This window comes from Rhodnius prolixus, unplaced genomic scaffold (genome assembly GCF_049639745.1).
Source record: "Rhodnius prolixus isolate KJV_2025 unplaced genomic scaffold, Rpr scaffold_4, whole genome shotgun sequence".
Lineage (NCBI taxonomy): Eukaryota > Metazoa > Arthropoda > Insecta > Hemiptera > Reduviidae > Rhodnius > Rhodnius prolixus.
This window is the reverse complement of record NW_027411614.1, coordinates 29,365,612-29,392,893: the sequence shown is the minus strand read 5'-3', so window position 1 is coordinate 29,392,893 and position 27,282 is coordinate 29,365,612. Positions and strand designations below refer to the sequence as shown.

The window sequence follows — 27,282 nt, the reverse complement described above, 5'->3', positions numbered from 1 at the left end:
AAGAATTTCGTGTGTTGATTAAACACTACTTTATGAAAGGCAAAACGCCTCAGGAGACTAAAGAGAAGCTTGATAAACATTATGGTGACTCTGCACCTTCGATTAGAACAGTTTATAAGTGGTTTCAAAATTTTCGGAGTGGCCATATGGGCACAAGTGACGCTGAACGTTCTGGACGCCCTGTTGAGGTTACTACTCCAGAAATCATTGATAAAATCCATGATATGGTGATGGATGACAGAAGAGTGAAGGTGCGTGAGATTGCTAGTGCTGTGGGCATCTCGAATGAACGGGTACATAATATTTTGCATCAGCATTTGGACATGACAAAGCTATCCGCAAGATGGGTGCCGCGATTGCTCACGCTTGACCAAAAACGAAATCGTGTGAAGTGTTGCAAGGACGGTTTGCAGCTGTTCCAGAAGAATCCGCAGGACTTTAAGCGTCGTTTCGTCACTGTGGATGAAACATGGATACATCACTACACTCCTGAGACCAAAGAACAATCTAAACAATGGGTTACCAAGGGGGAATCTGCGCCAAAAAAGGCGAAAACCGTTCCTTCGGCCGGAAAGATTATGGCGACTGTCTTTTGGGATTCGCAAGCAATAATCCTCATCGACTATCTGGAAAAGGGTAAAATATTACAGGTGCATATTATTCAACGTTATTGGAGTGTTTGAAAACCGAGCTGCAAGAAAAACGCCCACGATTGGCCCACAAAAAAGTTCTTTTCCATCACGACAACGCACCAGCTCACACCTCAGCAGTTGTGGTCGCAAAATTAATGGAAATAGGGTTCCAACTCGTTTCACATACCCCCTATTCTCCAGACTTGGCTCCATCGGACTACTATTTGTTCCCCAATATGAAGAAATGGCTGGCGGGAAAAAGATTTTATTCAAACGAGGAGGTGATTGCAGAAACGAATGGCTATTTTTCAGACTTGGACAAATCCTATTATTCGGAAGGGATCAACTAACTAGAGCAGCGTTGGACGAAGTGTATAAGCCTAAAAGGAGACTATGTTGAAAAATAAAAAAGGTTTCCCACAAAAAATTAAGTAGTTTTTATTTTTGCACGGACTTTTCAAACGACCTTCGTATTTCTACTTTCTTTCCTCAATCTCGCTGTTTCGAGAGCTACAACACGCTGCTGTAGTTGACCTTCTACTTTAATTTGAACAGAAGAAACAGAAGAAGTTATTCAAACAGCATTAATTGATTGCTAGTGATTTGAACGATTCAGCTACTTGCTGGACAATATCCTCAGCCAAAATTATTGCAGAAAAGTTGGGACTTAGTAATGTCGATCTACATCGAAGAACAACATCTTTCTACCGAAAAAACAAGTCGGCCAAACTTACTTGTAGAATGACAAGGTAGAAGTGTTTGGTATTAATGAATTTACTGTTTTTTTTTTAATCCTATTTCTCCTGATAAAAGAAAGAATTGCAATCGTGAGGATTTCAAATTTTGAATTTTTGCTAGAAATGCACGTTTAAATTATCTGGGATCGAGGAGAAATCCTTTAAAATTAGTCTATGCGTTAGTCTGTCATCTTTAGACAGCATAACTTAAAATTGAGAAAATTCTCATTTAGTTCTGATTTGATACTTTTAATAGAAGGGTGCTGTAAGTTTTCAGTCGACATCGATCACACTTGTAGCTTAAAAGAAAGTAAAAAGACTAAAAGAAGCAGAATCCTTTTTTCAAAAAGTATTTTGGGTAGATAAGCATGGTTTTAGAGCCGAATGGGAAGCTGAGTCGAAGATATAAATACTCATTTCGTACATATTCTAAAAGTATCAACTTAAGAAAGGTCTCAGAATATTAACTCCAAAATAGTGTTGAATTAAAACTGTCCGGTAGGACAGTTGTATAAGGGTTGATCGTCAAAAACTGCACGAAAAAGCGTAACGTTAAAAAACACCCAACTTTGGAATTTTTTTTCTCTTTTTCTGTAAATGATAAAATTCTTAATTTTCTCTACAATATATGGTAAATCCTCCTTTATAACCGTAACTTTTTTACAACAACCTAGATCTAATAGATTTCGAGAAATACGTTGCTGAAAATGAGCAAAAACAGCATTTTCAGAAAATGTTCTTGTTCTTGTTCTTCTTGTTACCTTTTTTGTAAACAACGTAGCACCTAAACGCGCGAACCGATTTTCATGAATTACTTTTTGAAGATGATTAAAAGTACATCAAAAACAATAATGGATTTGGATAAATTTTGTGACTAATATTCTGAGTTTATTAATTAATCAATTTTGAAGTTCAACTCGGATGACATTGTTCGTTTATATTATATTTGTTCAAAAGAATCTGTTAAAACTAAAAAAAAAAAACTTACCTTGCTTGTTTCACTCAGGGCAGAGTTCGAACTAGATTTTCTGAAAAATAAAAATAAGAGAGAATTTAAGCGAAATAGAAAATATAATTTTTGCAATATACAAAAGATTCAGTGTAATGCATAAAATTTAATTGAGATTATACAAGGATAAAAGCAGTAGAGCAGAACTAGTTTTTGATGATAAGTGCGGATGGTTACGTACAAAACATATTCTTTTGAAAAGATATTATGTACTGAAAATATACGTGAAAAAAGCGCAATTCTTTTCCTTATTAAACCAATCCTAGACTAACTAGATGTACGCCCCGGAAATAGGTATTCTACTTGATGAAGGAAATGAGGGTACATTACCGTACTACACTGATAATAGAATAGAATAACTCACAGAAATGCTTTTAGAGTATGGAGTAAAAAAACGGACTCTCCCGGGTTTGACTTCATTTCTCATTCCGATTTCTCGATCTATGCTTGGATTAGTCAGGACACAGTTCGACTTCAAGTTCTTACATCTCCGAGCGGCTGCGGGTTTACCTCTATCAGGATAATGTGCAGTCGTGCTTACTGTAGGTAGATGACTAACTTCTAGAAGTTTCTTTCAGAACATCCCCCCCACAAATGTACAATAGTCTTGCATCAGACATGGAAGACTGGATGTTCCGCTAGTTTGATATCTAGTTAGCAATTGGAGTAAAAATAGTCTCCATTTCGAAGTGCCTTTTTAAAACCTTTCAGTACAATCCTTCCTTCGAAGTTTCTGTTGCACTCTCAACTACCGCTGAAGAGGCACTACAGTCCTTTGTTTTCTTGAATCCCTCGATATGAACCTGGATTGGCGTAAATGTGTAGATCTTCGTCCTTGGATGCTGCTAATCCGCATTGACACTAGCCTTGCACCGGTCTTTTTTTTTTGGCATTGGCTTTCGCCATACAGCCAGCATCGTCTGTGTGCTTATCACTAGAAAATCACTCACTCTCCATTCTTACTTATAAATACATTCGCTTCAAACATTTTCTTCCATTCCTTCAAATCGACTATTTAAATACACTCATATTTCTTAGTTAGCTCTGCTACAGATTTAAGCACATAGATATTGGTGGAGAATACTATGTCTTCGTAGCGAAATGGTGTATCTAAATACCTGTATATATCGTCAAACATTCGTTTCCTTTCTACCACATATCGTGGACATATCATTATTATATGTTTGAAATCCTCCTCCTCATTGCAATCTACGCAAAGAGGAGAGATCCTGTGAAGATACGATCCACACACCTCGTGGTTCGCTCTCAGACTGCTTATTGTCGTAACAACCAACCCATTTATTAGTGACAGTTCCCTTAAACCATGGTTGTTTAGGTAACTGATCTGCCATAGTTTTATAGAATCTCCCTTTATTACCATTACTGTAATCTATCTGCCATTTTTGTAGTGCTGTTTTTGCAATTGCACACTAGAGATAGGTGTGTGGTAATCTATAATTAGCCATTTCCCCACTACTGGTGGCTTCCTTTGCAAGTTTATCAATTTTCATTTTCTTTTATACCATAATGACCCCTTACCCACAAAAAATTAATGCAGACCCCATTTTCTTTAAACAAGCACAGGTCTTGATTCTCATCAATGTGTGATTCAAATAACTAAGCACCACAGCGCAGTAATCATTCTTAAAAATTGACTTAACAGCTAACTAGGTATCCATCATCTTGAAATGCAATAAGGTAAGGCACAACTCGAGTCGTTTAATTTAGAAAAATCAAGGTAAATCTTCCTTAAACATCACGTCTGAACAAAAAACCCTTAATGTTTCCCAAGTTATAGAGTTTCTTTCTCCTAGAAATATTGTTATCTAGATATAGTCTATTAGACTAGCCGGACTACTTATTGTAAGAGATCCACCCACGACCTAAGCCGACACCATCTCATTTCTAGACTCCTTTAACTCCTCACTCATCATTTTGGAGTTGACAACGATCTAAGAGTTTGCATAAACTTGAAGCCATACATACATGTATCTTTTGACATGTGGACAGCAGGCTAGGGGCGATGAAGATAGATAGGTAAGGGTGAGAGAAAGAAAAGCCTAATTTAGCTGATCTGTCAACTCTTCAATGCCGAAATTCCCCTAAGAAGTTGTTCACAACTTAAGGCTATTGTTATCCCCTCCAACCTATGAGCTATTCAACAATAAGTAAATTAACTGTAATTGTAAAAGTAAAAATTAATCTAAGAAATGAACTAGGATTCTAAAATTCTGGTGTAACGTGCTTCGATAATAGTTCTGTTAACACTCCTTCTAACCGGTCTACGCACCTTAAAAGTTGCTTAAAAAATGTGAGCCATGAATATGTGCTCAATCAAAGTCTAAAATATAATATTTTTCCCCAAGTATAATGAAAAAATTTACATTCGAATTGTTAATTTCCAAAATATATTTTATTTAATACAAAATTAGCATATTTATTTTATATTTTACTTTTGCAATGATGCCCTACAGCTGTGAATACCTCCTAAACATTATGTCTATTTGCATACTTTAAATAAGGCTCACTTAACCTACCATTTTTAATAAAATGAAGGAATAAAAGCAGGAGAACGGGGCGATACTACAGGAAATTGCTACCCTGTCTAAGCGCTTTCTCTGAGGGACTAAATCATCTAAGAGTTAAAGAAATGTATAAATCATTGCCGGCGAGAAAAGTGGTATCTCGAAAATTTGTGATTCTAGCTTTTTTGGCGTAAATAAACATACACACTAAAATTTAATAAAATGGAACTACACAATGGTAGCACTCCATTCTCTTGTTGAAATGAGATCAATTGGTTGCAGCGACGGGAAGGGTTGTACGGAAAGATCCAGAAGAGAGGGATCTGCCAATGAGATTCAAGCGCATGGACAAAGATTTTTTTCTTGTGGCGAAAACGGTTCTAATAGGAACGTTTAACCACACCTGCAACTTTTATTCTGTAGGCCCAGATGGTTTCTAATTTCGAGTTGTAAACTAATCTAATGTCTTTTATGGATCCATTTTAAAGAAGTATTTTTAAGCAGTTTAAAGTCGTTTCCTCTGTTGTGAGGATATCATTTTTAGCTATAAACTACAAGGATAATAATGGGAATATACAGTTCATGAAAACGCAAATAATGCAAAAAAATCATCATGTACGAATGAGGTGAACTATAAACATTTCAGTTTAAGGAATCATTTAACGAGGAAATGTTTAAGAAGGTTATATTGTCATTACAGTTGTGAATTATTATTTTATTTTATTTTTTAATTATTTACTGTCTTTGCTCATTATTTTCCTAAGATAAGATAAGATAATAGATGGGACGGGACCTACGCCCCACGGCACCGCAGCCACAAGAGACTTATTGTGCCAACCCCTTCTCAGTTCTAGTATACGAACCCTCCCATGCTAAAGAGTTTGAGGACTTTCCCAACTAGTTCTTTTTGGGCTACTATCTCCTTCGGCCTCAGCGTTCCAAAGGTTTCATAGCGCAAACGCTCGATTGCAACGCATTTTCCTAACTAATTGCCTCTGCATTACGTCACGATTTCGAGCATTTAAAACATGCTCTACTAGTAAAATGAAATGATTTAGGGGTATTTGTAATAGGAAGAAATATCTGAGAAACATTATCATAAAAGTTTACATGATATTTTAAAAGCAATTTGCTAATTCTCACTAATTCAGTCAAATTAATTTTGGCCAGTTGCGTTTTTGCGCGACAAGTAAACAAGTGACTTGGCAAGGTATGTGAAGGTAATGGTGTTGAGGAGACAGTAGAACCATTTTGGACAAAAATTAGCTGCGAGTCAGGACGAGAGAACTTGTACATACCAAAGCTGACAAATCTACGGGTACCTGCAGACGAGGACACAAGACAGTGAAGCTCATCGAGGCTCTAGGCTGTGAGACAATCTAGTGAGGCCGTTATCATCTACACCAATCCGTTAGTGGACGTGGGTCTTTTTGATCATACCTTAACCATACGCAAAAAGAGGTCTAGGCAGATTGTTTGCGCAGTCTGGAGGTACTTTCTGGATGACGCAGGTTGCACATTCTTCGCGAGTGGAAGGCGCATCTGTGCAGATGTTTAGATAGAGAAAGACAGGATGATAGTTATGGAAGATGCCTGAAACCATGCGACGCATTACTTCCTGGGCAATGCTAGGAGCAAAGAGGGGTAACGGAAGCGAACATTTATTTTTATTCTGTGAGTTATTTCATTACTTTATTAACTTAATCAACTTTATTAATAACAAATGCCTTTTTTTTGGCATTATAAATTTTGAAACTAGTAAAACAATTTCTCCTCGCGTTATTAATCAAACAATGATTCAAAGCAATAACAGGAGTAAAAATAATATTAATAATAAAAAAGTAGGCTACCTCTAGAAGTGTTTTCGACGTACATTATTCTCCACAACACCGGTGTAGTTTATGACTGCAATAAATTCTTCAGTTAGACTTACCACTCTTGGAGCAGAGAAGGAACTATTTTTTTTTACGAAGAAAAACTGAAACTACTTTCAGAAGTTGTTGAATATGAGGCTAGTATAGTAAGAAAAATATACTGGAACCAACCTCCTTCTCATTCATTGAAAGTCGTACCAGTTTTAAAAATTGAATGCGAGATCAAGGTAGGTAATTATTTTAGTGATCATACATGTAAGAGGGAACATCACTGAGTGGTGGGTTTATGGAAAGAAGTAATAAAGTCTGTGCAAAAGAATGAGCCTAACTCATCAAGAAACTTGATATCACATCACTAATTAGTTAACAAAAACTTACAGCTTAAAAAGTAAAGTATAACGGTTGATTAAACGCCAAATCAGCATCCATCATTTAATTAATACTTCTACTTTTTTTTTTTTTTTTTTTTTTTTTTTTTTTTTTTTTTTTTTTTTTTTTTTTTTTTTTTTTTTTATAGGGGCGGTCCCCGAGCGCTAGCTCATACCCGCCCCACGTATACACTCCTCCGTTCAACCAAACGACCACAAAATGAGCTCTCAACACTCACAAGTCCTGGCCAACAAAGCAACAAAGCCAACAGGCACAGACAATCACAACAACAACAACACAACACAACAACAACAACAACAACAACAACAACAACAACAACAACAACAACAACAACAACAACAACAACAACAACACAAGGGAAGGGATTAGCTATGAGGTTAGCATGCTGGACTCCCACGCGGAGGTCCCGGGTTCGAATCCAGCAGCTGACCCTTAGATTTTCTCTTCCTAGGAGCTTCTTACAGCTCACTGTCCGGTGATGGACAGTGTTGTCTGTAACGAGAGAACACTGTCCGGAGGCCGGCAGTGCACTGGAAAAAGCTCCGGGCGCTAATAACCTCAGCTGTTGATGCGCAAAAACAAAACAAAAAAAAAAAAAAAAAAACAACAACAACAACAAAAATCATCAACAACAACAAATCATCAACAACAATCACACAATTACAATTAAATAAAACAAATAAAATCACACACACCCAACACAAACTCGAAAAACACGCACCAAATCAAACTCCCAACAACACCCTCCAACCAACCAACCAGATCCACTTCATCTACCAACCACCGAGGTCATCCGCCTCTCAAAGGCCGCCTGCGCGAATTCGCGGAAAGCCACATACGCAGACGCGTTCTCCAGTAACAAGGGGAAAACGTCTACAGCCAAGCAGAACGGAAATCCTACTCTCCGCCACATAATACAGCGCAAATCATCATAAAGATCACATTCCATAATAATGTGCTCCGCTGTCTCTGGGTCTCCACAAGCGCAATATGGGTCCGTTGCTAAGCCCATTTCAAACATTTGGGCTTCTACATATTATAACAATTGATATCATTTTACTGCAATAACTTTTCATTAATATTTTTTGAGAATTTATTAGATGTCACAGACCTTAATGCTGGCCATTTTCATCTATACAAGATTTGTTCAAGTAGTCCACCATTTAACTTAGATTGCCTGCAATATCTATTAATCTATAATAATCAAACTATTAATCACAGGATAAAATGAAAAACGTTATAAAAAAATTATGAGGCTAAAAAATTAAAAACTTTTAAAAATAATGCATACACCAACATACGTCAATTATTTTGTTTATTTTATCTATTTATTTTCTAAAATAAAATTCATTGGTTATTAAATTAATTTAACTTATATGTATAGAAAAAAAGAAAAAAAATGGTCAAAGTTGGGTGTTTTTTAACGTTAATTTTTTTCTGGGCACTTTTTGACGATCAACCCTTATACAACTGCCCAACCGGACAGTTTTAATAATTATACTACCTTGGTGGTTTGACAATCCTATGAACTTAAACAGTTATTTTCAATAACAAATACAACGTTTTGGTCGTAAGCTGATCACTTTCAAATTCTATAAAAATTCAATTTAATTAAACAAAAGAATTCTTAATCTACAAACCAACTGAGACGTTGTTCTCTCAATATTCTGTTAATTAATTAATCATGTTTGCGATTGTCCGAACTATTTGTGAATTTGACTTTAATCACTTCTTCATAGTTCCAGACAAAGCGCAACTTTTTCATCGATTGCTTTTTTTGCATCAATCGGAATAGCAAGAATTCCTTTTCATGACGGTTTTTTTCATGCATAGATTGACGAGGCACCCTATCTACTTTGTAGCTATTCCACTGTATGAAATGCTTTTAGAGTCTCTAGTTCTGCAACAAGTGACTACGTTCTTGAGGTTGGCGTTGAAGAGTTAGAAACAGCTCTGAGCTGTCAAGATCGTTTTCTGTAAAAACCTTTTCAGTGTATTCACTTTATAGTCGCCTACATTCTCTATTAAATCCAAAGGTTTTATATTTACAAGTAAATTTTGGTAACAAGTGCTCGAAAATACGCTGTCAAGGGCATCCTACCTCTTGTTTGATTATCACGTAGTTATTCTATTGATCTGACTTTAGAAAACTTCCAAAGGATAATGTAAAATAAATCAGAACAAAGTTTTACCCTTCTAAGCACGCATGATTATTGTATCCTAGACCAATTTCGGACTCCCAATCAGAGATAGATAAATCAGTTTGGTGTAGAGATTTTGACTTCAGTTACGTCACCGTCTCGCACTACACTAGCTGAGTCAGCCTTTTTTATATACTCTATCAAAAAAATACACCTATTCGACAAAATTATTATATATTTTTTTAAATTAATTGGGGCGTAAAGTTCTCACATCAGTAACAAAAAGAGACAAAATTTACTGACGTTGAGTAAAGTAACGTGTCGAACACGTGCAATACGGTAGCAGATGGTGTGCATGCTTGACGTCATAGTCTAGCTAAGCGTCACTTCCGTTTGGTATCAGTAACAGGACACAAAAACTACTTCCTACACAATGTGGATATTAGAGAATTAAGTGTGAAAAGTGGCACCTGACAGTTGTAAAAGCTCTTAGTACTCTAATGGTAAGGTGTAGTTAACTTTGACACCTCTACCTAAAGGTTCTACCGGATATAATGCCCATAAACAGTGGGAACAGTAATTTTCTTGTTTTTTCGTGGGTTTTGAAAGCGATATAATTGGTCTTTCAGATTAGTTTTCTGTACAACCATTTAGGTTAGGATATTAGACAATTAATGCTATAGTATCTTTTGAAATAATTTTTGTTTTTTATGTTAGAAGACAATGAACATCTGTTTTCGTAGACCTCTAATAAATACTGATGAAGAGGTCTACCAAGAATTACAGACATTTTTAAAACGCTAATGGCTGAAACATTTATAATCAGTTTTTTGTTTTATTTTCAGTATTGGTCTGTTAAATGAGTAGATTTACAATTTAACATTAATCAAACTCACTGCACAACTCGATAACCTCCATTAAACAAAAAGTAGAGAAAAGCGATGATGAATGTAATAAATTGTATTTTAAAATTCTGTTTAAAATATAAATTCAAATAAATTTGCCTTTATCATTCAAGCGCCTGCTACTTAATTTGAGTTGAATCATTACAACGATTTACATTAGAGCACGGAGTTAATCAAAATGGCTTCAGAAATAAATTATTTATTACTCAATGTCCAAAAGAATTTTGTATTTTAATAGTGTTAATCTTTATTATTTGGGAAATTTATTATAAATATAAAAAGCTATTACTGAACCAAGTGCTTTGACACTTTTATTTATTTTTTATTTATCTTTTTATTGAAATTTACACCTGTACCTACAGGGTACAATAAGTAAATGCGATAAGTGTAAATAAATAACGTGGCAGACGTGAATGACGGTCATCCAGTGATGGCCGCCATTAGTCACACAGTTGGTCACAGGGCCGTCTTCGAGGATTGGAGGGTAGCGTAGTTGAAGACAAGTTTGCAGCTAAAGGGTTGGGATGAAGTGAGAGTTTTTGATGAAAATTTTTATATCGGATTTTGGCAAGTTCGGAGATGAGTGGAATTTGGAAATCTGTATGTTATGTATTGTGTGGTTGCTAACATAGAATGGAGCGTCTAATATGCGGCGGAGTATTTTGGATTGGAGTGTTTGCAGTCTATTGATAGATTTTTTAGCTGTTCCGTAAAGTTCGAGTCCGTAAGTCCATATTGGTGTGAGAAGAGCTGTATAGAGTCGTCGTTTGTTCTGTAGTGAGAGTTTTGAGCGTATTTTAAAAAGTGGAGTTAATCGATTTGTGCAGTGAACAGCTCAATATTTAATACTATTAATTTCATAGATAGTTAAATTCCGTATTAATACATTTTAATTTATAATTTAGCAATATATTTGAAATATTATAAATATGCAGGGTGACCAGAGTTATATGCTCCACCCACTTTTTTTTTTTAATGGCGGGAAATTTCGAAAAAATAAAAAACACGTATTTAATCATTTTTAGTCTAGTTCAATTTCAGTAATAGACCCATTTTTTTAAACCCCTGTATCTCGAGATACAGCATTCAACTTTGTTTTTTTATTGTTATAGTATTTGAGCTCCTAAATAAAACAAAAAAAAATTTTTGAAATCGGTTAGGTCTTTCAAAAGTTATGGTAATTTAAAATATGAAAAACAAATTTCAGTTTATTGTCCAAATTACGATATTTTTTTTAAAGAATCTGTTCAAACTGGGCACAATCAACGGATAGGCAAGCCAAAACTCTGGACTCCCACACTTTGCTTGTAGCAGCACTTATGGTGGCAAAGTCAAGATCTAGGCAGGCTAGAAGTAGGTATTCGACGTTCAGGTTGTTTTTTCTACAAACGTTTGGTGTGGAATTTTAGAAAATCAACTAATCGGCCCATACTTCTACAGAGTGAACTTAATTGCTAACTTTTTTAAAGAGTTTTTTTACTAGTTCTGCTTAAAGATGTTTCTCTACAACGTCGGCTAGATATGTAACATACTTTCAATAAGATGGTTGCCCGGTACATAATGCGAGAGTTGTTCGAGGTTACCTGGACAGGAATTTCCATTAAAAGTGCTTAAGGACTCATTGTCCCATCCAATGGCCACCTCGATCTCCGGACTTAACCCAAATGGACTATATTTTGTGGGGATACCTAAAAAAATAAAGTGTAAAGTATCCTTAATCCCGTGGCTTCAGTCGATGATCTGAAACGTCGAATTACTCTAGCCTGCCTAGATCTTGACTTCGCCACCATAAGTGCTGCTACAAGCAAAGCGTGGGAGACCAGCGTTTTGGCTTGCCTATCCGTTGATTGAGCCCAGCTTGAATAGATTCTTTAAAAAAAAATAACGTAATTTTGACAGTAAACTGAAATTGGTTTTTCATATTTTAAATTACCATAACTTTTGAAAAACCTAACCGATTTCAATTTTTTTTTTTTTTTGTTGTTTTTAGGAGCTCAAATACTACAAAAATATGCAACAAAAAATATAATGTTACATTTGAAAAACAAAAGTTGGATGCTGTATCTCGAGATACAGGGGTTTAAAAAAATGGGTCAATCACTGAAAATAAACTAGACCAAAAATGATTAAATACGTGTTTTTTATATTTTCGAAATTTCCCACCGTTAAAAAAAAAGTGGGTGGAGCATATAACTCTGGTCACCCTGTATAAGAGAAACCTTACATGTCTAAAATAGCAAAATTGTGACTTAATTCACACTATAGTGACAAATATTTTTCAAAAAGTACTTCGTTTAAATTTAAATCAATTGCAGAAAACTAATAGATAACTATGTATTAACAGTTGATATTTGTTTATTAATTATTAAGCTTTTATAGCTGCAGTTATTCCAATATTTGTTTTTTCAATAACGGACCCAACCTTAAGCTAGAACCCATTTCATCTAAGATAGGAGTTTCTTCTTAGTTGTTTGCTGAAAAAAAAGAAGTTAATACTTTACACGTGAGGCAAGTGATTTCAGTCACAAAGCACTTTCCACAGTGATTAATTTCTATAAAATAATTAAAAAGTTACTTTAAATTTAGTAAATAATGAAAGTTTAGCACGAATTGTTACGAGTTTTTTTATAAAGTACAATAAATTTTAGAATATACTGCCTCAATCACCAAAGGTATAAGCATCCTTTAGGAATATCCTTGGACGCCTGACTTAATTGGATTAAGTTGTGAAGCGATCTTAGGATTAGGAGACTTAGTGCAGTCAGTTGAAACTTTCATAGTATTTCACTAAACTTTGGATGTTGAAACTTTGAAAATTAAAAAATAAGTTTAGTCAATTAAAAAATAAAAATAAAAATAAATAAACATTTAATAAAAAGAATTGAATGTAATTCAAAATATTTTTATTTCCTTCACAACTTTACGAAATAATATATCTATATTACACATATATAATACATTACGGTATACATAAATATACATAGATATATAAATATACATGTAAACCCATTCTTCAACTAAACAAAAACTGAAGTTTCAACAGCATGCCAATGTTCAACAACAATTCGACCCATTATCTGGCTAGACTACGAATAAATGGGAAACCGCAACGCTTCTGTGGTTTCAATCAATTATTTACTTGGTCAAGTCACTTAATTCTACATGCTTTATATTCGGATCTCATCGTTCTTTACACTGTCCATAGCAGATTCAAAAAAATTCGAAATTAAAATTCAAAAATTGAAAATAATTTACAAATTATAAAAATCATATTAGATGGAGGTTTTCTTTTCTTTTCTATTAATGACAAAGAAAATTTATGAGGAAAAACTTTACACATTCACCTTTGACGTATTTGAGAAAATACTACACTGAGAGTGGTAGGTTTAGAAGATTGAATACAAGAGTTTGATGAGAGATAGGATTTCCAATCAATCAGGATATGGGCTCATTCTAGGTCTAGGTTATGTGACTTAGGGCACCCGTCTCGAATAATAATTAGTATTGACGTTATAACTGTCTATTTAGATCCGTATTTTATATGTGGGATATCTTATATTATTCTAGTGTCCTTAAAGTATATATCATAAACCTTTAGTTTCTAATTCTATTCCTTAAATAAATTACATTCGTACTTAATCCTTGGCTTTTCTAAACTAAATCCAGAAATTACAATTACAAAGCAAGTACTAAAATAACTGATTTACTCACATTACTCATTATTACTCACAATAATGACCAAATTCGTCAAAAAATCGAAACATTACTAACAATAATTGCCAACTTGATTAACTTTTCTATAAATAAAGCAACAATACACTGAGACATTGACATTTACAATTACAACTAACTTTTTAATTACACTGTAATTATTTCAGAATTTTATCGAAATTAATAAAGTCAACTGTGAATCATTATTTAAAGTTATTATGAGTAATTCTAACCCATTTTGTTGAATTTTGGCAGTTTTAAAATATTCATTCTCTTTGGAAAAATGGATGACTTAAACATGAGACAAGAACACAAACCGGAGGTGAAAAAAAAAGAAGAAATATTATGTGAAAATGCTATTTTCTCTTAAGAACTCATTTTACATTCATTTGTATTCAACTGTGGTACAAACAGTTGCTGCTCCGTAGATCTACTGATTTATATAACACAATTTATAGAGCATGAAAAATAGGGAATCATTTCGATGAAAATCGATCTCATTTTTTTCACACATTTATAATATTCTAGATTGCATTCAGTACACTTTAAGATAAAATTTTTCTGCAACCGCATAATAATGAGACAATTCAAAACTAGAGAGTAAATTTGTACTTTTAGTACACATTAACCGTAAGTGCTCAAATTTTATTTAACCATTTTATCAATTTCGGCTTGTTATTTTTAAAGATTTATAGCCCCTTTTTATATCTACTCGGAGAACCAGATACAATAAAATGATTACAAATTAGAATCTATTCCTTATTATACAGGGTGAACCAGTAAGTATTGTCCACAGGCCTACTGTGTGCAGTACATCTAAAGTGGAGTTCAATGACGTATTGGCCAACTTCATATTTTCCACTGTTCTTGAGTGACGTCACTTTAATTTTTTTTTTTAAATCATTACTTTTTTGCAATAAAAATGTTATTACTCAGAAAGTTTTAGTCCGAATTCGATTCTGATGACACGGTTAGAAAGACAGATAAATTTTCTAAAACTTGACACCATTTTGAAGCATAAATTATTCTCCAATCAGCCTCAATCTTCCTCCGGAAATTGGGAAAATAAAAGTAGTAGACATTTTAAAGAAAACTCATTAAGCCCTTATGTGATCATTATCAGACCTAGGTGCTGGCACTTTTTATAAAAGTTTCCTTGTTTAATGGGCTTTCAAATGGTATATCATTTTCCACGATTCCTTTCATCTTCGTATGAGAAATTGCGTTTGTTTTGCAAGAAAACGTGTTCACGAGCACTCAACAGTGTTAGTTTATCAAGTTGTTTAATTCACTGAAAACTCTTTTAGATGGACCGGTAGTCAATTTTTAAAGCAGATTACAAATTTATAGTAGATTACAAATTTGTAACCTTTGACTTCCTTATTTTAACACAATCTTCTTTAAAAATTGACTGCTGGTATATAATTTACTATATTTTAATTTTGGAACTGATTTTTTTTCGAACATTGAATTTTACAAATGAATTTATAAACATTTTACAAACAAAGTAATGGAAATTGCTCGCATTCTTTTGGAGACCAAAATTACATTCCAAACAAAACTCTCATACTTTGTAATGTTTCTTTCATTTTCTTATTTATTTTCTCGCCGCCGAACAACGTTTACAACTTATTTGCTGTGGCTTAGATTTGCTGCTTAATCGATTTGGTGATGGCATTCCCAATTGAGAACTTTGTTTGCGATTTTTAAGCACAAATCTACAATTATTTTCAACGCTTCGTTGTAGATTTCTGCAGTGAAATCCATGTTTTTCAGCCACGTGCGATTTGTATTTCTCCCATAATTCTGTTGGAAATGAAGGAGAGCAGTTGGTCATTGTGATTGCAAACAATACAAGAATTTGATTTGGATGTGACAGTGTTGCATGAGTCATTAATGTATACATCCCAGTGTCGGTCGTTCTCCAATAAATTCAGAGCTTGACATGCGCAGCGGAAAGTGGCATGTGTCAACGCCGTTGACAATTCTCAATTGCTGGAAGACGTTGGACTGGACATAGCTACATCATGCGAAAAAAGAAGCATTCATCTTGATTGGGATGCATGGTACAGTCTGCCTTTCGCAGTTTCTTTAAATAAGGTAGGTTGTCCGTTGTGTCGCTCTCCACGTTTGCGTCGTTCTAATGATTTTCTACTAGCGTTCCATATGTATTACGGAAGCACTTCCGAATACAGCAGTGTTTTCGCAAACCTAACATTTTGATATAACTTGAAGAAAGCAGTCAACGTTGTAGCCGGTGGATTCAGGACTATTTGTTGCACATTGAAATCTATGAGCATTCAATTTAACCATGCAATCGGAAACATTGAAATAGAATTTAGTATAGCGTGTGATGTTTTTACGTCCAACAGATGGCGCTACTTTTCAAAAAAACTATGTTTTTTTTCCTGTCATAGGGGTGACATCTTTATAATATGTATACGTATAAAAACACGCGCGTATTCGAATACAACGTTATGTCAAAATTTCAAAGCAATAGATGAAGAACTTTCGGAGATTTAAGATTTTGAACAAACGTACATTTACATTTTTATTTATATAGAATTAGAAAGTAGAATTTAAGCTGAATTGTCTTTTGTTTTCTATCAGAAAGCCAGTCATAGTATGAGTTCTTATTTTTGCTACTTAAAATAGACTATGAGGATGTTACAGTATCCAATACATTAAATGTTTGTACAATTTGTTTAGAAAGTCAGAGGTTAAATATGTGCCTCGCTATATGAAATATGTGATAGTTGTAAATATTTATCTCTCCGATTGTATGTAGTCAAGGATTTATGATGCATATAGATAAGGGACACTCAAATTTACATGCATGATTTTAGGGTGAGATGTCTGTATTACCCTTTACGTATTACATAATTTACATCTGTTCCTAGATATATTTACTACAAGCATAATTCCTAAATTGATTCTTAGATAAAAACCATAAGTGAAGCTATCAGGAGTTCTTTTTCTTAATTTGAACGTAGATCAACCTAGCACACAAATAGTGCTAGTTTCGTTAAATTAAATTCCAGCTGAAAAGGAACTTTTTAAAACAGTTGTCGAAGATGCCTGCTCGATACAGTGAATATTTAGCGAAATATTTAACTAGTGGACAGAGCAAATTAGAATAATTAAAATTGAACTTTTTATTAAACGAGAAAGGAATTCAGGTTCTTTCCTCACTTCGGAAACAAAATGCTAACCATCAACATTACGAACATACCTACTTCTACATGAATTCCGTACCCAGAGCTCTACTTTGACAATCTCTTTGTACGAGTATATAAAACTACCATGACAAAATAATCTCCCACAAGGCTAAAGTTACCTTGTGATACTGTAAAAGGCTGTGCTGGAAAAGTTGGGGATTGAGCCCTAGGATGACACTCTGGATCTATACAAGTGTAATTAGACCCATGGTGTCACACGGGGCGGTGGCTTGGTGGGCGAAAACCTTGCAGGTAGGTGGAGTACGGGCACTCAGTGGTATTCAAAGGCTAGCTTGTCTGCGAGCTATCGCTTCATACCAGGTCAATTCGAGTCCCAGACAGTCCCTGTCTGGGTGCCCTGAAGGAAATCAATAAGGTCATTCTAGTGTGGGTGCCTGGTCATTCAGGACACAAGGGTAACGAAGCGGCAGATTTATTGGCCAGGGAAGGCTCTGCGGGACACTTTGTTGGCCCGGAGCCCTATTTGGGGATTTCCAAGTGTCTTAAGACTGCCATTAAACTATAGGTGCAGACTAGGTCTCAGGAGTGGTGGCTTGCCACCACAGGACAGTGACAAGCGAAGGAGTTCATAACGGGCTATTCGCCAAGGCTGTCTGCAGAATTAATCCGTCAAGGCCGTGGGGCTATAAGGATGATTGTAGGCCAATTAACCGGCCACTGCAGGCTCAGAAAACACATGCATCGCATGGGCCTGGCAGATGATAGCCTTGGTAAGTTCTGTCAGGAAGAGGAGGAAACGGCACTGCACGTGTTGTGTCAGTGTGAGGGGCTTGTCTGGATAAGGATGTTACTTCTCGGGGAGGAAAAACCAAGGCTTGTAAGTTTTACCCAAGAGCCGCTCCTCAGTATTAGGAGTCTAATCAAAAGGACAGGTCTGTAGGGCGAGCTCTTGAGTGGGGGGAGCCACAATAGATCCAAAGGGGTCGCAGTGGCGTAGGCCTTAAGGGCCGCCCTATTAGAATCTTATCTTACCATGACTAAAACACTACTCAGACCGATATATACTCATGCAGAGCAGAAAAGTGAAATGTATCAAACCTTCCAGTATAAACACCATTCAATCCTTCCAATTCATAGAACGCTAAAAAGTTAAAGTTACGTTTCTAACCGCAACCTTCATTACACCTTAATAGAACCCATTAGTGATCCTGAGAATTTTCCACACCAACTTTCATGATAATCCTGTAACATGATCTTTTGGCTTTACCAACCATCCTGACAATCGATCGCGATGTTTGAAACGTCGCCGGCCACAAGACCTCTTTTAACACTTCTAATTCCATTGTAGAGAGTTCCAGCGTTGATTGGTTCACGCTTGCTAGATGTAGCGCTGGACCTAGCTCTGTTAAATATCTTTGTAAATGGTGCACCATTTCCAATAGTACTCGTACATTGTAAAAAAAAGATAGAATTACTTTAAAGATGGCGTCAATATTCTTTATCATTGTTTAAAGACAATACAGCGAAATGATAATAATTTATTACGTTTCATTAATAAATATTCATCAGAGCCAAATTTATTTTAGGGAATAGTGTAAAAGGTAAAATGTTTGTTATTAAATTATATTGGTCAGTTAAGTAAGATTTCGTAGGTAATTGTCTACCTTAATCGGATTATTCAAATAGAACCCAAACCTCTGAAGTCCCTGTTACTAACTATAGTAACATATTTCTCCACTTTAAAACCACCTGCCCCTCTCAAATAACCCAGGATCCAGCCGCCATTGTTAGTTCCCAATATTTCTCTCCCGCTCGCACACGTGCACCTATTCCCATGCAATGAAATGGCATCTTTTTTTTTCTTTTATTTTTTAACATTGAAAATGTTTTATGGGAGCCTGATTTGGTAAAAAAAAAAGGTAAGGTAACGACCATGTCATTTGGGGTAGTTTGGAGGTGAATGATACCTATAAAAGTAGTTTATTTATTGAAGTATCATTTCTTTATTGTTCCATGATTCAGAAAAAGAAAATTTAAAACCAATAGGATAAAAGAATAATTGCCATTTCAGTCGAGTAAAATTTATTTTGCCGAGCTTTCGACCTAGGGACTAGGTCATCTTCAGAGCTGTGGAACATGTTTACAGATTGTTAACAATTATTCTAATGAAATAATAATATAATATGTATAAAATAATGTATTTACAAAAATTATTTACCTAGTTTACAAAGTAATATTTTTACATTCCAAGGTTGGTGTGTCTTCTGTCTCGTCTGTTCATGGACTGAGTGTGATCGGTCTGAGTGTGATATGTGTTAGGTTGTGTGGAAGTCAGTGTTGCCAATTGTCAAGTATTTTGTAGTAAGTTTGCGTATATGTTGTTTAAATTGTTCGTGTCTGTTTTGAAATTTAAACTGTTTTCTGTCTTAGATATGTATATCATTTCTAGCACTTTCCTTTTTTGTGTGTTGGTTTCTGATTTAAGTATCTTTGTGTTTGGGAAATCAAAAGTGTGATGATTTTCTGTGCTGTGTAAGGAAAGTGCTGTTGTAGTTTTTTTTAGTTTTGTATCGTAAGAGTGTTGGTACAGTCTTTTTTTTTAAATACTGCGTTGTTTCGCCTATATATTTTTTGTGACAGTCTTTGCCAAAAATTATTTAAATTTTATATTTAAAAAAAAGATTGTACCAACACTCTTACGACACAAAACTAAAAAAGACAAAGACTAGTCACAAAAAAGTATGAACAACAAAATTTAAAACATTTTAAATGCTTAACATTTTCGTGAAAAGCGATGTTTTTTATTTACTTTTCAAAACATATTCTACACATAAACAACTGTTTGTATTTACTTATATGTATATTTAAGAATTCATTTAATTATTAACATTATGAATCAGGTGCAATTAAAACTGTATGAGCTTTATTTGGTTAAATACCAACGTTTGCAGTAAATGATGTGGTGTGAAAGAAGTACCAAGCGTCCTGTATTTTGAAGGTAGGTTTCCGACCAGAGTCTTGTTATTTGATAAAAATCGGATAATGTTGAATATAACCTGATCGCTATAGCTAAATTTGATAAAATCTAAATTTTAGAATACATTTTCAGCCTGCCGTGCCCAAATATACTAGCAGGAAGGTAATTCTAAATAATGATACATTGTAGCACATGAAGAGGTTAGAATGGCTGAACAAAAACAGTTTAGCATTACTGTTTAGTAGAAGAGGCATGTTCCCGTTTGGATTATATGGCATAATTAGCTCCTGCGGCATCTACACAGAACAGCTGTAGCTCCATACATTTCCTGTAATATCAAGGTGACGTGAATGGCCAGTAACTTAAAATACGTTCTACTATAACGGATGTCTTCACGAGCAACAATATGAACTTAATGAATTTTATTGGGCTGCAAGGAGCTGAATGGCTCAGCGTTCATTAAATAAATGTCTTACCTCATACAATTTCTTATAGATTCCCTTAAACAGAATCTAGACTGCTGACCATGCGTGGGTAGATACGTTGTTTAAAGCAAGGATTGTTAAAGCTCAGTGTATCAGACCAGAGTAGTTCTCGTAGCGGCAAGATGGGAAAAGCGGAACACACATTATTTTAGAATGTGCGGGACAATTAGGACTTTTTCCTTGCTAATTAAGGGCTCGCAGAGGTCAGAGACCATTACATCACCTTAAAGAGATTTTATTGAGTAGACAGAGTGCATGTATAGTTTTAAGAATTTATAGTTAGTTTGTGGAAAGATTATGTTAGCTTTGGAAGTTACGAGGTCTGTAAATTAAGTTATGAGACTGATTTTTTAAATTTTTTTTATTCAAAAAGAATTATAATTCTATATTGTCACCTTCAAAATAACTTCCTTCTGAAGCCACACAGCGCTGGAGACGTTTCTTCCACTCCTCATAGCAGTGCTCGAACTCCGATACTGGAATAGCCTTCAGCTGGTCGGTTACAGCCGTTTGAATGTTTTCGACTGCCCCAAAATGAGTTCCCTTGAGGTGATTTTTAAACTTCGGGAAGAGAAAAAAGTCACAAGGACTCAAGTCACGCGAATAAGGAGGCTGAGGAGCCACAGGAATGTTTTTACTGGCCAAAAACTCGTTTAATGAAATCGCTATGTAGCAAGGAGCATTAACGTGATGCAACACCTACTTGTTTTTGATGTTTGGTCTCATACGAATGACCCTTTTTCGAAGTTTTTCAAGAACCTCTTGGTAAAAGTGTTGATTGACCATTTGACCTTGAGGTAGAAACTCTTTGTGGACGAAACTTTGAAAAAGGATCATTCGTGTGAGACCAAACATCAAGAACAAGTGGGTGTTGCATCACGATAATGCTCCTTGTTACACAGCAATTTCATTAAACGAGGATTTGGCCAGTAAAAACATTCCTGTGGCTCCTCAGCCTCCTTATTCGCCTGTCTTGAGTCCTTGTGACTTTTTTCTCTTCCCGAAGTTTAAAAATCACCTCAAGGGAACTCATTTTGGGGCAGTTGAAAACATTCAAACGGCTGTAACCGACCAGCTGAAGGCTATTCCAGTATCGGAGTTCGAGCACTGCTATGAGGAGTGGAAGAAACGTCTCCAGCGCTGTGTGGCTTCAGAAGGAAGTTATTTTGAAGGTGACAATTAATTGAAGGCTTTACAGGCTACTTGGACAACGCTCTAAATTGCCCATTAAACTCAAACGATTACTATACAATACTATCCTCAAACCTATGTGGACTTACGGACTAGAGCTGAGGGGTTCAGCCAAACCTACAAACATACAGGACTGTACAGACATTTCAATCAAAACTCCTCCGACAAATAGCTGACGCACCTTTCTACGTGACTAACCTCATCCTTCACCACGACCTCAACATTCCCTTCATAGACCAACACGCCAAGACTAAATATCAAAAATTCCATACTGCTCTCTCTACTTGCTCAAATCCTCTAGTACAGTCTCTCGCCTCCTCTGACATCCCTATCAATACTCCTCGCCGACTGAATCGCCAGTGGCCCCGCGACTTCCTTACAGTCTGAAGAACTAAACGTCATTATTCTCCAATCTCTCCTCTCTCCTATAGAGAGTGCTACCGCTGGTTAGCTTCTCTCCTCCTGCTCTTCCCGCACCAGTTCATCTTATTTACATCCTATTTACTTATTGTATACACTTAAACGGATTGTAAATTACAAAATAAATTAAAAAAAAAATACATGTTATGTAACTTTTTTTTATGAAGAAATTAACTTATGGTTGAAGAGTTAGTTTGGATTATTGGACTTTTCAGGTAATTTTATTATCCAACCCTGGGAATCAATTTCAATTCTGTGTTTAGGAAGTCTTTGTCACAAATATTATGTAACGAATATTAATGTAAGCTGATATCTTTGGATTATAGGATATAAGTATAAATAGCGCTGGCAGTGCTATTGTTGGGCAGACAACATCATGGTGATCAGCTTTAATAACGTATAGAATTACCGGATATTCCGAATAGAGAGGCGCTCTTTGTGTTCGGCACACAACCAGTACGGCGACGTAATAAAATTTAGAAATTAACTCTGAGCTGGAGTCAAATAAAATTATATACGACCTTTGGGTGGCCACGGTAAGTGGGCGTTCACCAAGTCTACCCTACTCTTACATTTCATTCCATCTTTTTTCTGCCTTCTTCTAGAGCAATCTTTTTGATTGGGTTTTTTTAATCACAGACACAGAACCTTACTCACTGAAATAGAATTGATTTTTTAGAAGAGGTCTGCACTGGTCTGAAGAGGAACTGGGTCATATTGCACTGTTTTTCTGCATGGAAAAGATAACATGGACGTAAAACTGTGGGCCGAGTTCGAAGGACATTTTTTCGAACTTTCTACCCTTTAAAGTTAGCTTATTGATTAGCACAGTCTTGTTGAACAAAGACAACTAAATGTACATAATAACGATGCTATTTTTGCCAAAGCAAAATGACCAGTGGTCAGAACAAACCTCAGGAGAGTTGCTATAGTAATGTTCAAAATCCTTAAATGGATAAAACGGGCCAGTGAAGAGCTACAAAACGAATTGAGTTGGCCAATCAGGTTCAGATAATAGACGAAGACCTTCAGACGACATGTGCTAGCACCAATCAGTGCCGCTTTGTACATCATGTCGTAACTAGCTGGCTCGAAATATCTGAACAATCACAATAATTTTGCCAAAATACTCTCAACAATCTGGAATTTCTTTTGTCGGCAGAGAACGACCTTTCCTAGGAAATAGGAAGAGGTTGATGTCGGCTAATAAGTGCTGTAACAGCCTAAATAAGCACTTCAAAAGTAAATTATTAGGGCTCCAAAATTAGGCTGTAAACGACTCTTATTCGGCCATTTTTGAAACACGCCTCAGAAACATGGCTATCTCAAGGACTCACGTCAGATGTTTGAGAAAAAGCTGTTACGCAAAATCAATGGCCTAGTACGTGAAGTCACGATCTGTGGATGTAGAAAGAATAGAAAACTGTATGCTCTAACAAACTAGTCCCCGGTAGTAGCTTGGGTTAAGTCAAAGTGATTGTGATGGGCAGGCTATGTGGCGAGCCTGAGTGCCGACAAGATTCCCTCCAAATTACTGTGCGTGACTCCGAGAAAAACGAAGAATTGGGAGATCCAAATTGTGTTGCCCAGAATGCGACAAATATCTTTGGGCTGCGTTACTGTGTGGCGGCCGCTAGATATAGCGACGACTGGCAGAAAAGTATTGAGGAAGCCAAGACTCACCACACTCGGTTGTAGAGCCAAAGACGATGCTGTACCATTTTATGACAACCTGTGCCAAGAAAAACAGAAAGTACCAGGAGCTGGCGGTGGAATTGAAGTGTTTTAAAGTAACTTCTTCAGCAGATTCATATTCTCCAAACAAGTCTTGTCCCCTTTGTCAACAGTTCAGACGGTGAAACAATTTATCTGAAATAAATCTCAAAATAAGAGCAGAAAGCTAGACATCTGGAGTTTCAGAACGTCAATGAATAAACTATTATAAAATAAATCATCCTTAATTTTTTCCGGATAATTGTTTGAATTTGAACCACAGTCGACTTCCAAAATTGTGGTTAAATAATAATAATATTCCATAAAGTAAAAAATTGTTAGATTTCACAATGTAAATACCTTCACTGCGAAATTTTCTTCTATGGATTCTCTCAACAAATAGTGTATAAAATAACAAATGAATAAATTCTCTAAGTCTTATTTACAAGTTTCATTTCAAGTTATTTGGTTAATGAGGTGAAAATTGTAACGAACCCACAATTATAAAGCTAAACTTACGAGTTTAAACTGAGTTTGGACAAAGTTAAATCTTCCTGCTCACGGAAGAAGAAATATATATTCATTCAGTGTAATTTCAGTTTTAGCATTAAAATATTTGGATAAATAATTATATAAGTTAGTATTTTGTTTTTACTTATGTTACTAACATTAAAGTTAAAAGACTTTAGCGTCAGAACAAAGTATGATTCCGGGTCATCAATTCGGATTTCGGAGAAAGCAGTATTGCCCGAGTGTTTTCCTTGACGTCGCTCAGGAGTTCGACAGGGTGTGGCATGAGGGACTACTGTTTAAGCTGAGGGAGATTCTTCCTCATACTTACTACCTCATCCTCAAATCCTACCTAAAAGATCGATATTTCAGAGTCAACTGTGGAGCAGCAGACTCTGATATCCATCTAGCACGAGCTGGTGTTCCTCAGGGCAGTGTCCTAGGTCCTCTTCTTTACTCCTTATACAGCAGACATACCTCAACTCCCAAATACCATCCTCTCCCGACTTTTCTGACGATACTGCCATCTTATCTCCTCTTTCCGATCCTTTTATGGCTACACGAACTCTTCAAACGCACATCAACCACTTATAGGATTGCCTTATCAAATGGTGAATCAAAACTAACGTTAAGAAATCAAAATATATAGTATTTACTCTTAGACGGAAAATCCTACCTCCCATCATCTTGAACCAAACTTTTATACCAACTGTGGACAAAGTACGCTACCTTGGACTGCACCTAGACAAACGGTTGACATGGAATCCCCATACTAGACTGAAAAGACAAGAAACTAACCAACGCTACAAAACTTCTCGCCAGACTACTTGACAAACGATCTAAGCTCAACCTACAAAACAAAAGACTCTTATACCTGTAGTTACTGCGACCTATTTGGTCATACGGCATTGAAGTATGGGGATCGCTAAACGTTCCAATTCTTTACGCATTCAGACTTTACAATCATAAATACTACGAAAAACTTCTTAACGCTCCATTCTATATTGCTAACCTCACCATTCATAATGACCTCAACATCCCTTTCATTAACGATCTTACAAAAACTCGTTTCTTAAAATTTCATTCCTTTACATCAGCTCATCCTAATCCTTAAATTGAACACTTATCTTCTTCCACATTACCAAGTAATCCTCCAAGAAGATTGAAGAGTAGATGGCCCCGCGACCTACTCACCTCATAACAGTATAGTGATCTGTTTACGTTAATGGAGTGTTGCCACTGGGTGCCTTCTCCAATCTACATTCAAGACATTACATTACACCACATTTGCTTGTTGCAACAACCGTTGTAATCGCAAATTTATAAAAATTAAAAACAAACAAACAAAACGTTAAAGTTGAATTCCAAATTTTTGGTAATTCAGATTTTACATTTTCAATAGCCTCAAAGTATGAAAAATGCATTTGAATCTTAACGTCAAGTCTGCAAGCAATTTCAAGTTTTTTTCTCCATTCTTCTCAATTTTCTCACTCCAATTCCTCGTAATGTACCCTCGAGAACTCCTAGAAACATCAATCGGGGACGCTCTTTGCTGCGTCTTCCCACAAGCCTGCCTTCCTGCGAAGTTTTTTTTCCGGTTCTCTACTCACAGTAATTTGCTTTACATGTTCCAACCACCTCCGCTGGTTTTTCAATAAAAATAAAAGATAACAGATCTGCTTCTCACTTCGTGCCATACGAATTTCCCGCTTATCACTGAAAGGTCCATCCTTTTGAGCACTCTCCTCTCCCAAATAATGAGATTCCTTTCGCTTTCCTTTGTGCAAGCTAATTTTTCACATCCTTAGATCACAATTGGATGATTATTTTAAATTTAAGTACTCTAACTCTGTTGGTTAAAGTTAAGAACTTTAACTACTTCTGGAGCGGCAAAGTAGCGCCCATTTCCGGCAGTAAAACTTTTATTTCTTTGAATAAGGTGTTGCTTGCAGACTTGACGACATGATTTCCAATTATTGAATTTTCTCCGCCTATTTTCGGGTTTCTCAAAGTTTAAATACTATATTCATCAATTACATGCAGTCTCAATTTTGACGCAGCCTTCTCTAATAGTGCTGCCCTTCATCTTACTGTGAACTAGTCATCATCATACTCCAGTTGTTGTGTTAATCTACGTTTTATATGACCCTATTGGAGTTTGTCGAATGGTATGAACTGCATATTCATCAACAGATAGATTAGAGAGATTACACGACAAAGGATCTTCTAACCGTCCTAGATCGTTTCTTACAACAAATTTCACTGACATCCACCCTTGCAGTCACAGCAAGGAGTCTATAGAAGGCATTTTGAACAGTCAAACGTTTTGTGTACGGTATACCACTCAATTGGATGTGACTCTAGCTAGTATAAGCTATCACCACTTTTTACTCTTTTGGTATAGGACGACGTCAATTTGTAACCACTACATAACTTTCTTAGATGTGGATACAGTCTTTTATTAATTAAAAAGCACAGAAAAACACTGCACATATAAAATAAAAAATAAAAATAGACAAAGTGGACAATTTGAGGGTGTAGCAACTCAATCTATAGGATGTTTACCAAAAATAATCGTGAATAACTTGGAAGCGAGCCATCAGTACCCCAAAGTAATGAAGCAAATTCTATGGGTGTGTACCCTCCTTGGTAAGAAACTTCTCCCCACTTGCTCACTGTATAGGGGAGAGAATCGCTCCATTTAGGGTTTATATGGAACCTAACTACTTCACTTGCAGTCTCCCAAAGTCCCCAGATTCAAGAGAGAGATGGCTTACATTCTGGAAGCTGATTTTACAAGTATATCAGGCTGATTGTTAATGTGAACTCCACAATTCTCACATGCTACGGGCATTCGCAGGAATTCAAGCTACCAGTAATAAC

General features: G+C 35.8%; 1 protein-coding gene across 1 annotated transcript in view; it reads right to left on the bottom strand.

The window, feature by feature from the left end:
* Positions 1-27,282, bottom strand: part of LOC141456485 (uncharacterized) — a 638,647-nt gene that overhangs the window by 217,316 nt on the left and 394,049 nt on the right. The window contains exon 4 of the mRNA XM_074132515.1: positions 2,358-2,397. The gene's annotated coding sequence lies outside the window, so the exon portion shown is untranslated. The remainder of the gene's footprint in view (positions 1-2,357; positions 2,398-27,282) is intronic.